The sequence below is a fragment of the Halichoerus grypus genome, chromosome 10 (assembly GCF_964656455.1).
Source record: "Halichoerus grypus chromosome 10, mHalGry1.hap1.1, whole genome shotgun sequence".
Classification (NCBI taxonomy): Eukaryota; Metazoa; Chordata; class Mammalia; order Carnivora; family Phocidae; genus Halichoerus; species Halichoerus grypus.
In genome coordinates this window covers 121,004,329-121,019,594 of record NC_135721.1, presented here as the reverse complement: position 1 = coordinate 121,019,594, position 15,266 = coordinate 121,004,329, and the positions used below count along the sequence as shown (strand labels likewise).

At 42.6% G+C, this 15,266-nt stretch overlaps 1 long non-coding RNA gene across 3 annotated transcripts in view; it reads left to right on the top strand.

Moving 5' to 3' along the window:
* LOC118554082 (uncharacterized) overlaps positions 1-15,266 on the top strand; it is a 53,442-nt gene that overhangs the window by 9,737 nt on the left and 28,439 nt on the right. The gene's annotated exons all lie outside the window — the stretch shown is intronic.

Here is a 15,266-nt window from a genome sequence, read left to right as displayed (position 1 = left end):
GTTTTCTTAGATACTAGACTTATGAGGTTTAGGATTTTCTTACAGTTGTCTTTTGCTTTCTGCATTCTCAGTTTCCCCCTACTGTGGTTGGTTCGGTGGTTGGTGATGTATGTCTCCATCTTTCATATTAGAAGCTCCCCTCTGATGTCAAGTGATGCTTAGCTGTTTGTTCAGATTTAAGAGTAAAGGCACCAAAATGCTGATTTCGAGTCCTGAGTGTCTGGGTGGGGCTCATCTGCCACTGGTCTTCACAGTAGGGTGATCAGGTGCCCTGCTGTTTCACTGGGGCAATACTAAATGTCAGTAGGGCTTTTCTCTCTCTTGGCCTAGTCCTTTTCCCCAGAGAGGAAACTTCCATTCTTCCTTCCAGAGGATGTAAGCTTGTCTGCCATCATTCTGGCTGTCGGGTGGGAAGTTGTGTTGAGTGAGTGGGGGGGTTACCACTCACAGACTTCCACTTTGTGCCCATTTTCAGTACAGTTCCCTGTTCCCAACTGTGTCTGGGAACTCTGAACCCAGAGCCCCTTGGTGTGAACTCCACATCTTCTTCCACTGGTGGGAGAAGGTAGTCTCCTGGTTGTGCAGGGCAGGAGTGGACCTCTGGGTGTCTCACTGCCCCTCAGAAGGACAGCCAAGATGTACCTCCTGTTTTCAGCCCCACCTCCTGTCCCCATCTTCAGGGGACTTCCAACTGGAATCCTGCAGCAAGGAACCCACTTGCTTCTTATTGCACACCACCTCCCCTTTCACTTTTAAATTTCAGCCTTCTCTGCTCTTTGAAATCAGTTACCACTGACTTTCCAGCTTCCAGAATTTTCTTGATCTCTGTCATCTGTCCCTGTATCCTCTCCAGTTCTTTGTCCTTGTGGATATATGCTTTTTCAGTTGTAAGTTCTCTGCTAGCATTTTGAGGCTTTGGGGAGGATGTGGAAATAAATGTGTTTTCAATGTCACTCCCTGCCCAACCCCCCCACCCCCCGTGTGGATGTAGTACCTGAGGGGAGGAGCACGGAAAACCACAGAGAGTCTGCAGGGCCTCACCTGGGTCTGCGGCAGACTCTGGTTTTCAGAGGCCTCCCTATGGCTGGCCGACTGTCGGGCACGGTATTCAGTTATGTGGTGAATAGAGAGGAATTCTCCATGTGTGTGTTCAGACCAGGGGCACTTTTGCAAAGAGCAGCAGAGAAAGGGGCTGCTGAACTGAAGAAAGGGAATCAGACTCAGCTGGAGCAAAAGTCCACTGGAAAAGTATGGACGGCCGAGATCTGGATGAATCTCCCCCACTTCATGTTCCCTGTTAGGAGAGTTCATTCCAGGGGAGGCAATATTGGGTGCTCCTGAGGAACAGCCCAGGAGAGCAGAGTCCACTAGCAGCCCCCGCTCAGACTCAAGGAGTACTGGTATGACTCCAGCACCTGAGGCCGGATCCCTGAAGTGGGAAAACAGCACATTTCTCATCCCCAGAGCACCTCCAAAGTCCAGAACCTGGTTAACAACACCAGCTACCTTGCTTCCCGTGTGAAGCAGATAGCCACAAACAGGAGAGCTTCGTCTCAGACAGGATGCTAACCTGCCCCTTGCATCTAACAACCAAGTCAGAAGGGGCAGAATCTGAAAGAGGAGAGTGCAGAGGGCTCTGTGGCCTGGGCTGGGGGCACTTGTCTCAGAGACAGCTGAGTATTTCCCAGTGCAAATTCTGCAAATTCTTACGAGCAGATCCCGGGACGTGGTGGGACTGTTCACCCTTGTCTTCTGGTTGTGAGTGCCTTGCAGTCACGCTGACAAGTGAAGAGAAGCCTAAAAGAGGTGGGAAAATGGGAGAAGGGCCTGGAAGAAGCAGCATGCTCTGGATTGTTTTCCAACACCACCAAGCAATTCTCCAATTCTCAGTGAACACTGTTGGGTGTCCCACGCTTGAACTCAATTCTGACACTGTCTACCTAGAGAGAGCAGCAGATCCCACAGGCTAGCGGCTCAGTCCTACAACACGGCCCCCAGTTCAGACACCATTTGTAAGTCCAGGTTGTCACCTGGACTTCTGACCAACTGACTGTAAATTGGAGGTTTCCACAACCCCCTCCTCAGATGTGATTAATTTGTTAGAATAGCTCATAAAGGTCAGGGTAACAGTTACTTACGTCTCCCAGTTTATTATAAAGGATGTGACGAAGGATACAGATGAACAGCCAGATGAACAGGTACACAGGGCCAAGTCAGGAAACGTCCCAAGCTCAGGAATTCCCGTCCCCATGGAGCTAGGGTTCAACACCCTCTTGGCACATGGATGTGTTCACCAACCCAGAAGCTCATCAAATCTTGTGGAAGAGTTTTTATGAAACTTACTCTGCAATCCCCCCCCCCCCCCACGCCTTTCCTTAAATCGGTGGGCAGAGCTGAAAGTTCCAGTCCCATAATCGATGGTCTTTCTGGTGAGGAGATGACTAAGTAGGGGCCCCACCCTAAGTCACCTTATTAGCGTAAACTCAGCTGTGATTAAAAAGCCTTGTTATAGGGGCGCCTGGGTGGCTCAGTCAGTTAATCATCTGCCTGCGGCTCAGGCCATGATCCTGGAGTCCTGGGATCCAGCACTGCGTGGGGCTCCCTGCTCAGCAGGGAGTCTGCTTCTCCCTCTCCCTCTGCCCTTCCCCCCACCCTGCTCATGCTCGTTGTCTCTCACGCTGTCTCTCTCTCTCTCAAATAATTAAATAAATAAAATCTTTTTTAAAAAGGGTCTTGTTATAAATAACAAAAGATACTCCTCTCACTTAGGAAATTACAAGTTTTAGGAGTTCTGTGCAAGGAACTGCGGATGGAGACCAAATATATTTCTTATCGTAGCACAGAGGCCGACCCCTCATCCGCAGTGATAGCTGCTTCTGCCTTCCACGGGGTGCCGTGACTCACATCAGTGAGGAAATTATTCTCCGCACAACTCCCTGTCCTTCATGCAGGTGGGTAAGGGAAGGACAGGAAAGGCTGGGCAGCAGACGCTGTTGGTGCTTTGCCCGGTGCGCTTCGGCGCCCTGGGCTGTGTTTTAGGCAGGCTGGCTCACCCGCGCTTTCTCTCCCCACGCCTGCACCTGCCGCTCTTGGTGGAGAGCCAGAGAATGTATGTGCCCCTAGGGCCAGCCATCAGCCAGTGACTGACAAACGTAGGGCAATAGTCCTCCCACTCTCTGGCTCCCTGGTGGGGGCAATTTTAAGGTGTCCCCAGAGTTCCCATGAGAGACTGAGCCAGAGGTACCCTCCTTAGATGTTGCTTGCTGTCACATCTTTGCTTGGCCTCCTTTCCACGTCCGACACCCCCCAGCCCCCCACCCAGTTTTTTCTGGGAAAGCTTAAATAAATAATTTTCATATGAATCCTTTTCTCCAAGTCTGCTTCTGGAAACTCAAGCTAAGACAGTCTCATATTTCAGAGTCCTCGCTGGTTCTTTGCTACTAAAAATGGAAACACGGGGAAGCCCTTTGTTTACAAAGCACAGTGACGATGCCGCAAGTGTGAAAATGTAAACCCTAGATGAGGAAAGGGTGCAGAATTGTTTCTTCACATTGAAGGGAGAGAACTGGGCTTCTGAAGGGTGCCTGGCATGGTAAGGAGGACAGGAAGCTGGGAGCTTGAGGCGGAGCAGGGGCTGAGCAGCGTGGCAATATGAAACCTCTCTATTGCACCACGCCTTCCATAAAGGCTCCTCACACACCCCCCCTCCCCGTCATGGGTGTGATGTCTGGAGCAGGGGGAATCCAGTGAAAAGCCTGCAGTGCAGACCAGAAGAGCAGGATGGGAAGGCAAGGTGCTCCCGAAGCTGAAGTCACTCAGCGGAAGCAGCAACCCTGAGCCAAAGAAGACTAAGGAAAACATAACCCACTGAATGTGCACTGCATCCCCCCCCAACATGTGCGCATATACATGCACACACGCCAGTCCCCCAAGAGGTGGAAAAGCATGGTTTCATACAATGACGTGGGACTCGATCCCGGGACTCCAGGACCATGACCTGACCTATTCCTTCTGAATAATGCATGAAATTACAAACTTGAAGTAACTAAGGATAAGTTCTAAAATCATCCCAAGAATATACAAAGGCATCTTCAACATCGGGACAGCAATTCTCAGTGTAAATTTGTAAGTTGACTCCCAGGGCAAACAGGAATTCACAGAAGGTGGGGGATACGATCAGCACAAGCAAAGGCAGTGGGGGTGTCTTGGAACATGACATCCTCCTCCCTCCTATGACCTGAGCCCAGTCCCTGCTGCTTCCAGTCCATGACAGAGCCAGGGCAGCTCTGTGACGTCCTCCCACTGCCCTGCTCACCCAGGGACTCAGCAGCCTGTGCAGGTAGCCCTGCCCCCCTCCGCTGGCCCTGCTGCCAGCCTCCTTCCTGCATGTCCAGGGTCTTCACGGTGGGCACCCTGAGGTCAGTGAGGTCTAATGCAGTCAGGGAGCTGGGGACCTGCCTCTGAATCCATTCCTATCTCTGACTCTTTTCTCCTTCCAAGTCTCTATTCCACAAACGTTTATTCACCACATGCTACTCCCCAGAACTGATACCTTTGTTCTAGCCCCATCCTCTTTCTGTTTGTCTCTCTCCCTGACGCCATCCCTGCCTCTCTCCTCCTCTTTCCCCTCTTTCTATCTCGACCTGACTCTCTCTCCCTCTCCCTGTCCCTTCTCCCAGTCCTGGTCTCTTTGAATTAAATTGTCCTGCATCTCCGGAGACAGATGACGGAACACAGTGGACAGCACCCACAGTAGCTGACACGTCACAAAACAGTTCGTGCTCACAAGTCCATTTTGTCGCTATTACGAACAACCGTGTAATGAACATGATTTTAGAGCTTTATCTACATCTCTGATTAATTCCTTCAGGAGAGCTCCCTAGGTATAGTATTTTTAGGTCAAAGGGCACTGACATTTTTAAGGCTTATGATATATTTGGAAAAAATTTTTCAACAATACTGCCCATATAACTGGACTTTTTTTTTTTAGATTTTATTCATTGATTGATTGATTGATTGATTTACTGAGAGAAAGAGAGAGAGAAATGGGGGAGAGGCAGAGGGACAGGGAGAATCTGAAGCAGACTCCATGCTGAGCATGAAACCCAATGCGGGGCTCAATCTCCCGACCCTGAGATTATGACCTGAGCCGAAATCATGAGTCGGACGCGTCACTGACTGAACCACCCAGGTGCCCCGTAACTGGACTTCTTTAAATTCAATCTCAGATTTAAGATGGGGTCACACATGTTTTTCCAGGGTCCCTGAAGACACCCACATTCTGGAACATCTCTGTAGATTGACTGGTTTGTAGAGGGCATGCCTAATCCTCTCTCTGCGAATTTAAATATTTGTTTGTTGATTGGTCCAACACACCTATGTCAAACCTGTGCTGAGTGCTGGTAATGACCCTGGACTCGATTCTGGTGATTTAGAGCCCTGCCGGAATCACAGGTGACTCCTTCCTTCACACTAGGCTCAATTTTGGCATTTGATATTTTACAAATCAAAAGTAAGATGAGAATTTTCTCACAATGTGAGACAAAATGTGGTCATAGGTCATTCTGCCGCCCGTTTATTCCCGGCCCAGACAATAGTAAACAACATTCACCCACACTGCCTTCAGTCTCTGCTGGTCAACACTTCCTCTTTTTTTAAACACCTAGACAGCATTGGATGCCCTAAAGTTTTTAATCACCACTCGCTATAAATCGAATGTTTGTGTCACCCCCAAAATTCATGTGTTGAAACTCAATCCCGAATGTGATGATATTAGGAGGTAGGGCCTTGGGGTGATTAGATCATGAGGGTGGAGCCCTCATGAATGGGATTAGTGCCCCTTATAAAAGAGACCACAGAGACTTCCCTCACCCCTTTCACCATGTGAGGACACAGTGAACACAAGGTCATCTAGAACCAGGAAGTGGGCCCTCTCTGGACACCAAATCTGCCAGCACATTGCCCTTGGACTGCTCAGGCTCCAGAACTGTGAGAAATAAATTTATATTGTTTTGGAGTGCCTGGGTGGCTCAGTTGCTTACACGTCCAACTCTTGATTTCAACTCAAGAGGTCATGATCTCGGGGTCGTGAGATGGAGCCCCACGTCTGGCTTCACACTCAGCATGGAGTCTGCTTGAGATTCTCTCTCTCCCTCTCCTTCTGTCCCTCCCCCCATTTGCATGCTCTCTAAATAAATACATGAATACATAAAATCTTTTTTAAAAAAAGAAATTTATGTTGTTTATAACCACCTAACTAGTCTATTGTAATTTGTTATGGCAGCCCAAACAGACTAAGACCCTGCTTCAAAGGAGAGAGGTGTTTTGACCTTTTATTTCCTCCCCTGGGGCAGAATACATGGTACCTGCTCATATTCTTTTCCCTCATTTGAGATAGGTTCAATGGGCTGGTCTCTCTGGCACCCAGTGGGTACATGAAAAAATCTTGGTGTAACTTGCTCACTAATCACAATTTTTAGCTATTAGGTGAGTGTCAAGGGGTGTTTTTAAGTCCCCAGAGATGAATTTGACCAAAGGTCTCACAGAATATTTAGCTGCACTTAGAAGTTCACAGTGCATGTTAATCAAATAATCATAATACAGTGTGATAAAGGTTTATCTGATATGCAATAGGGGATGTAGGATTTGAGGGTGACCCCAGAGGAGAAGTCCATAATTCAACAAATAAGAACAAGAGACCTTATTAACTGTGTATTAGTGAGCTAGTGCATAACAAACACTGCAGTCATCTCAGTGTCAAACAATAATACATACTTGTAAATTTCTCACTCAGGTGACTAAATGTTTGCTGGGTGTTGACCTTGATCTTGTCTGGGCTTAGGTGGGCTTGGCTCCAGGCCATGAATTTGGTTCAAGTCTATTCCATGCATTTTTTAAAAATTATTTATTTATTTATTTTAGAGAGAGAGAGAGAGAGAGAGAGCGTGCGTGTGAGCAGGGGGAGGGGCAGAGGGAGAAAGAGGGAGAGAAGCAGACTCCCCACTGAGCACAGTCAAACATGGGTCTCCATCCCACGACCCCAAGATCACAACCCAAGCTGAAATCAAGAGTCAGATGCTTAACCAACTGAGCCACCCAGGTGCCCCTATTCCATGCATTTTGGACCTCCTTGGACCATTGGCTACCTCATTATCATGGTAAAAAACAGGCATACAAGAGACAAAGCCCAAAATGCAAGCACATTTTAAGCCTCTGCTCACATCTTATGTACTAATATCCCATTGGCCAAAGTAGGTCATATCACAGAAGCCCAAAGTCAAGGTGCAATAAAGTACATTCCTTGCATGGAGCTGTAGTGAAGAACTAATTATTTGCTGAATAATCATCTAACCTACCACAAGTTGGATCTTGGACAACCAAGGGATGTTGTTCTAGGGAGAAGGGGCAGGAATGAATGTTCCATAGAGAGGAACAACATCAGGAAGGGCAGAGAGACGCAAGGATGTGTGGCACATGTAGGGAATTGCAGGTGGTTTGAAGGACAGAAGCCCAGGACACTAGTGAGAGATGTTGAGTGTGTGTAAAAAGCTGAGTCTGGAAAGAAAGACAGGAGCCAGTATCTCGGGATGGGAGGAAACCCAAAAGATCTGGATAGATTTGAGCAAGGTAAGAGGTCTGTCCTCCCTGTTGGATTTTCAGGGGACTCTTGCCTTGGCTCTTGAAGTCTCTACTTCCTGGCAGGAAAAGCCCCTTCCATCACCCCTCTGTGCTCTCTACGGAACCCAAATTACCTTCACTTCACTATCCAAATGAGGAACTGCATTAATTCTCCTTTTTCTCATCAGCTCCCATGCCCTGCATAGCATCTAGTAAATGTTTATTGGATATACCCCCAAAAGTGTAAATGACTGGGAATTCTTTTCTCAAAATTATTTTTTTCTGATAAGGCATACTTATGGAAAGAATGTCACAAAATGGTGACTCTGAAAGATGCACTGCCTGTCGGCAGAAATAACCACCTTCACACCTTGATGATAGCCTTCCAGATTCTATACAATGTAATTACATAACTAGAAGCATACACTGTTATATTTAACCAGCTTTTTTATATCAACTCAAAACATAACAACTCGAAACATAAAACTATCACATCCTTCTTAATGTCTGCATTGCGTTTTGTTGTATGGCTATGCCATTTATTCAATCTCTTAACTTTCACCGCTAGAAATGATACTTTTTAAAAAAAATTTTTTTTTTAAGATTTTATTTATTTGCGAGAGAGAGAATGAGAGACAGAGACCATGAGAGGGAGGAGGGTCAGAGGGAGAAGCAGACTCTCTGCCGAGCAGGGAGCCCGATGTGGGACTCGATTCCGGGACTCCAGGATCATGACCTGAGCCGAAGGCAGCCGCCCAACCAACTGAGCCACCCAGGCGAAATAATACTCTGAAGATATCCTTTCAAATACATCTTTGCCCCCGGTCTAGTTAGTTGTCTAAGCTTAAATTGCTAGACGTAGAATAGTTTGTTCAAATGCATACCCACTTAACCTTTTCATACATGTCATTAAATTGCATGTCAGGATGGTTGTATCAACATGCAGTCCTACTTCACACACTTGACATTGCTGGATATTTTATACGTTGCTAATATGAACAATTTTATTTCATTGTTATTATAATGGAACAATGACGTTTTTATTTCTTTGTGAAAAAAATGTGTTTTTAAATTAGAACTCTCCCAGCCGAGCTAACAGCATATGTGAGGGGAAGACACAGATATTTTAGGAGAGAGGAATTATTAAGTTAGAAACAGAAATTAATAAACTAGAAAGTAAAAAATAAGTAGACTTGATAAATAAAACTAGAAACTGATTCTTTGAACAAGAGATGGGGAAAAGAAGAAGGAAAGAAAAAAATTACTATCAAGTACAAGCAGAAAATAAGAGATAAAACATGCAAAACACAGTGCCAGATATAAGGAATAGGGTCTTTACTTCTACATATAAAGAACTAAAATTTATTAGAAAATTCTATATTAAAGTTTATGTTAATGCCTGACAATTTATCAGAAATGAATGGTTTTCCTTGAAAATATAAGTTCCTAAAATTGATTCTAAAGAAACTATATACTAGAAATTATCAAAACCCATTGATAAAATGGAAAAATGTCTCCAAGCAACAGAGCTCCAGATGGTTTTATGAATGACTTCTAGGAAATCTTATTTTAAATACCATTTCTATGTTATTTAAACTAGACATTTAAACTAGCATAGGAAAAGATGTAATTTGTAATACAAAAATGCAATGCATTTTATAATACCGAAGACTAACTAGGCACTTACAGATATGAAAGTCTTAAATAAAATATTCGTAAGTTAAATTCAGCAGTGTATTAAAAGAATTGTGCATCTTGATCAAGTAGTGTTGATTCCAGGAAGAATGATTAAGAAATCTGTGTTGAATCAAGCATTCTGTAATACATCAGATGGTGAAAGGAAAAAAGCATATGATCATCTCAATATATGCCAAAAATGCATTAATTAAAGTACAGCATCTATTTCCAATAATGATGACAATGACAATGGTGATGACAATGATGATGATAAATACATTAGTAAGCAAAGAAGAGAAGGGCCAAGGATACTTTCTTTTTTAATCAGAAGCCACAAGCAGCAAACTTAATGGTAAAACATTAAACATTGGGAGTGTTTCAATTAAATGAGATGCTCACTGTAATTGCTATTAATCAAAATGTTTCTGAAGTCTCAGAACAATGCCATTAGTGAAGAAAAGGAAAAAAAGGAATAGATTTAAAAAAAACAGCAAATTATCTTTACTCCCAGATTATATTCTTTTCTTCCTAGAAATTCCATGAAACCAATTGAAAATATTATGGAAACTAATAAGAGATGTCAATAAAGTGGGGTGTTTTGTTTTGTTTTGTTTGTTTTTGAGAGAGAGAGAAAGAGAGAGAATGCACACACACAAGCAAGTAGAGGGGGGAGGGGCAGAGAGAGAGAGAGTCTTAAGTAGGTTCCACACTCAGCTTGGAGCCGAAACCAAGAGTCAGACACTTAACCAACTGAGCCACCCAGGCTAAAAGTGGTTTAATATAAGAAATAAATAGACAAATCTACAACTTTCTTATATACTCACCATAACCAATTAGTAAGTATAATGGGGAAAAAAAGGAGATTCCAGTCATAATTGCAACAATAACTGTAGAATACCTCTGTATGACTATGATTAAAAAAAATATGACATATGAAGAAAATATATGACATATGAATAAAATATCCCTAAAGCAAAAACAAAAACCTAAAAAAGTTGGAGAGGGAGACCACATTTCAAGGTATAAAAATGTTAGTTTTTATTTTATGTTTTTAATTAATAAAAATGCATTAATTAAAATGATTTATTTTATGAAGATATTGCATTTTCAATTCAAATCCCTATGGGATTGTTTTTGGAACTGAAAAGATTAATTCTAAAGTTGTCTGGAAGAAGGTATGCTTGAAGCCAAGAAATTTTGGGTGGGCTCTTAGCCACACAGAATAAAGACTACATTTCCCATTCTCCCTTGCAACTCAATGTGTTCATGTGACTAAGTTTTGACCAATGGAAGTGTTTTGTTGCTGCATCCTGAAACCTTTCTTTATAAATGGCTTACGTGCGTCATTTCCCTTCTCTAACCCCTTTCTCTACCCTGCTGCTTGGAACATGATGATGTGAGGATGAGGATGTATAGACTGAACCTTGAGAATGAAGGTCAGTCTAATAACAACATAGCAGAATGCTGGAAGGAACCTGGTTTCTAGAGGTTTTCATGAAAGAAAAACCACATCAGTTCCAGATTGCCTATATCTGGACCTTGACATGAACGAGAACAGACTATCTTATTTAAGCCACTGTTATTCGGGGTTTTCTTCATTCATAGGTGAATCTAACCCTATTATAATATTATAATAACCTTTCATATTTTCCCCATGCTTATATAATTATATTCAGGCCTATATAAAGACATACATGCAAGTTTTATGTTGGTTTCTATAGTTGTTTTGTGGGAGAACACAACTTTCTTCATCTTGTTTTCCTGAGTCTATACAACCTTGTGAAATTTTCTCCACTTCAATTAGCATAGCTCTAATACATTTTTTTTTTTTAAGATTTTATTTATTTTTTAACAGAGAGAGAGACAGTGAGAGAGGGAACACAAGCAGGGGGAGTGGGAGAGGGAGAAGCAGGCTTCCCACAGAGCAAGGAGCCAGACATGGGGCTCGATCCCAGGATCCTGGGATCATGACCTGAGCCGAAGGCAGATGCTCAACGACTGAGCCACCCAGGCGCCCCTCTAACACATTTTTTTTTTTTTTAAGCTTTTTTTTTTCTTTTTAAAAATTTTTTTATTGTTATGTTAATCCCCATACATTACATCATTAGTTTTAGATATAGTGTTCCATGATTCATTGTTTGTGCATAACACCCAGTGCTCCATGCAGAACGTGCCCTCCTCAATACCCATCACCAGGCTAACCCATCCTCCCACCCCCCTCCCCTCTAGAACCCTCAGTTTGTTTTTCAGAGTCCATCGTCTCTCATGGTTCTTCTCCCCCTCCGACTTCCCCCCCTTCATTCTTCCCCTCCTGCTACATTCTTCTTCTTCTTTTTTTCTTTCTTAACATATATTGCATTATTTGTTTCAGAGGTACAGATCTGAGATTCAACAGTCTTGCACAATTCACAGCGCTTACCAGAACACATACCCTCCCCAGTGTCCATCACCCAGTCACCCCATCCCTCCCACCCCACCCCCCACTCCAGCAACCCTCAGTTTGTTTCCTGAGATTAAGAATTCCTCATATCAGTGAGGTCAAAATACATATATTTTTTTTAAGATTTATTTATTTATTTATTTTGAGAGAGAGAGAGAGAGAGAGCACAAGTGGGAGGGGCAGAGGGAGAGGAAAAGAGAATCTCAAGCAGACTCCATGCCCAGCACAGAGCCCACAACCCCGAGATAACCACCCGAGCAGAAACAAAGGGACACCCAACCAATTGCACCACCCAGGTGCCCCTCTAATACATATTTTTTGATGGCTTCAAAAATATCAAAATTTATTCCCTCATCCTCTCATTATTGGGCATATGCTTTGTTTCTGATTTTTCTCTCACCGTTCACAATGAAGTACTTAATAAACATAGGTTCTTGTCTCCTAGAAGTAAGCCAACTGGATGAAGGGGTATGCATTTTAAATTTTAATAGATGTCACTAGATTACTTTCCAGAAAGAGTGAAACACTTACGTTTCCATCAGCAATGTATGAGAGCAGCATTTCTCGACATCACCAAAAGCAATAGTTCTTTTTTATTTTTTAGCAGTCTGGTGGATGTACAATGTTGTTACCTCAATTTGCTTTTCTTTGACTCTAATCAATACCTGGTAATGTAAGGCTCCTCTCTCTTCTTTTCATATTTTTCAGACAAGACCGCTTTATCCAGTTTATTTATTTATTTATTTTATTTTATTTATTTATTTGAGAGAGAGAGAGCATGAGGGGGGAGGGTCAGAGGGAGAAGCAGACTTCCCGCCGAGCAGGGAGCCCGATGTGGGACTCGATCCGGGGACTCCAGGATCATGACCTGAGCTGAAGGCAGTCGCTTAACCAACTGAGCCACCCAGGCGCCCACTTTATCCAGTTTAAACAAAACCCTATGGGATTAAAAATGGAATTATAATAAATTGATTTATAAATTTTGAGAAAATTAAAATTTTTTGTATTAAACTTTCCCATCCAAGAACATGGTAAAGCTTTTTATTGGATTAGTTCTTTTATGTCTTTCAATAAACTTCATAGTTTTTTTATTTAGCTTTCCCTATGCGTTTCTTGTTAAATTTATTCTTAAATATTCTGTAGTTTTTGGAGCTATTATAAATAAAACATTTTCTCATTTACATTTTCAGGTATTTATTGGTAAAATAGAAAAATGCTATGATTTTTTTTGTATATTTATCTTATAACAAGACACCTTATCAAATTAACTTATTCATATAATTATATTTTTTTACTGGAACCTCTTATATTTTCATATTAAATAATAGCATTAAAAAAAGGTAATTTTAGTTCTTATTTCCAGTTCTTATGTAAGTTATTTCGTTTTCTTTTTTGGCATTTTCTAGGACCTCCAATAACAGGATAAATAACAGGCCAAGTTTCATGGGTTTTTATTCCTCTCCTTTAATTGTTAGTGCTCCTGTACGTCTACCCTTGGTTGGACCACTTCACATCTCACTGAAGGGCAAGAATAATACTTGATTTGCCTGACACTCCATCTCTATCACCCAAAATAGGCCAAGAACATACTATAAAAATGAAAAACATATATGTATTTCAAGAAGGAGAAAGTGGCCAAATGTTGAGTTCTGTTAAGATCAAATAAAATAGGAATTCAAAAGTGCATTTTAGATTTAACAACAAGTTCATTGATGAACTTAGTGTTGGTATTTTAGTGGAAAGAGCGGAAACCACAGGACAGAAATTTTGGACAGCCTCTGAGAACATTTTGTGCAAACATTTGGGGGGCGGAGCTCTCCTAGTGCTTATGGGACACTGAAAACATTTCAGGATAGTGGAGCTCATGGTGCATATGGAGAGCTGGGAGCTGAGCAAAAGCCATGCTAAGGACTTTGTGCTTCAACTTGGGGCCCATGGGTAGCTATGGAAGAATTTAAACTAAAGAGTCACACCATTAGAATTGCTTTTTAGAAAGATCATACTTTCTAAAGAAATAGAGTACTATTGGGGCACCTGGGTGGCTCAGTCGTTAAGGGTCTGCCTTCGGCTCAGGTCATGATCCCAGGATCCTGGGATCGAGCCCCATGTCTGGCTCTCTGCTCAGCGGGAAGCCTGTTTCTCCCTCTCCCACTCCCCCTGCTTGTGTTCCCTCTCTCACTGTCTTTCTCTCTCTCTGTCAAATAAATAAATAAAATCTTAAAAAAAAAAAAGAAATAGAGTACTATTTCCTGAATGTACCCATTCCTCTCCATCCTTATTTGCATTGTCTTTCCTTGGATCACCTTTCCCACTCCCTCCTCACATGTGGATTGCTGCAGTAACCTCCTGGTCTCTTTCCATCCATTCTTGTCATTCCTCTATTCATCACACCAGCCTCCAAGGTAATCCCTTTGTTTTGTCTTTTCTTTTTATTTTGTTTTTCAGACTAATCTTTTCTAGATTACAAATCTAATCATGTCATTCTTCTGCTTAAACTACATTATTGGGATCAGTAAAACACCATCTTGGCTTCTATGGTTTCTAGCCTTCCCAGGTGAGTTCCCAAGGGCATCAACATCCATCTTTTGGTTGGTAGAATTTTTGTGTGGAGAATGACCTATTCTTGGATCTCCTAGAGAGAAAGCCAGTTTCTGCTCTAGGAAAACAGAATTTGATGAAGATCCAGTGAACATCCTTTGAGGTTTTGGGTGCAGATTTCCTCAGAATTGTTTATTCTCCCACCCTGGAATCAGTTCAAATGGTGCTAAAAGCTGGTAATGGTGCTTATCCCATTCCTCTGCTGAATGTTCCCTATAGGAGCTCCTGATGTCTTCATGTCTGCTGGAATGGATGAGTTCTCTGGAAATCTTCTGGTCTGTAGATCTATTTCTGAAAAAGGAATCAGGAAGATTTGGTTGGGGCTTGGGGAAGAATTCTTCTTAGAAGACTTCACAATCAAAGCAATTCAAGACTAGGATTCAGTAATAATTATGGTGACAGCATTGCAGCAGGATTGTTTTCCTTCCATATCTTCCTCCCTTCCTCCTCAAAGCCTGGCACCTCCTGAGACCAAGATAGTAGAGGTAGTGAGACTTGATCAGATTCTGAATATGTTTGGAAATAGGGCTGATGGGATTTGCTGACAAATTGAATGTAGGGTGAAAGAAAAAGAGATGGATCAGGATGATTCCAAAGTGTTTGGTCTGAGCAATTGGAAGCAAGGAGTTGCTATTTATTGACATAGAGGAAGCTATAGGATGAGCAAGTTTTGAAGAGGTCTAGAATTTAATTTTGGACATGTTATATTTGAGATGCTATTAGATATCGAAGAAGGACATCAAGCAGGTAGTTGGGCATAAAAGCCAAGGGTTCTTCATTCACCCTTGCTTGGGGAGTCATGGAAGTTATTCCCTGGGATTTCCTTATTTGCTGCAAATAAAATTTCCTTTGTGCTACAATTCAAAAAAAAAAAAAGCCAAGGGTTCTTCTCCAGGGAGAAGCCTGGATTGGAGATATAAATTTGGGAGTGTTT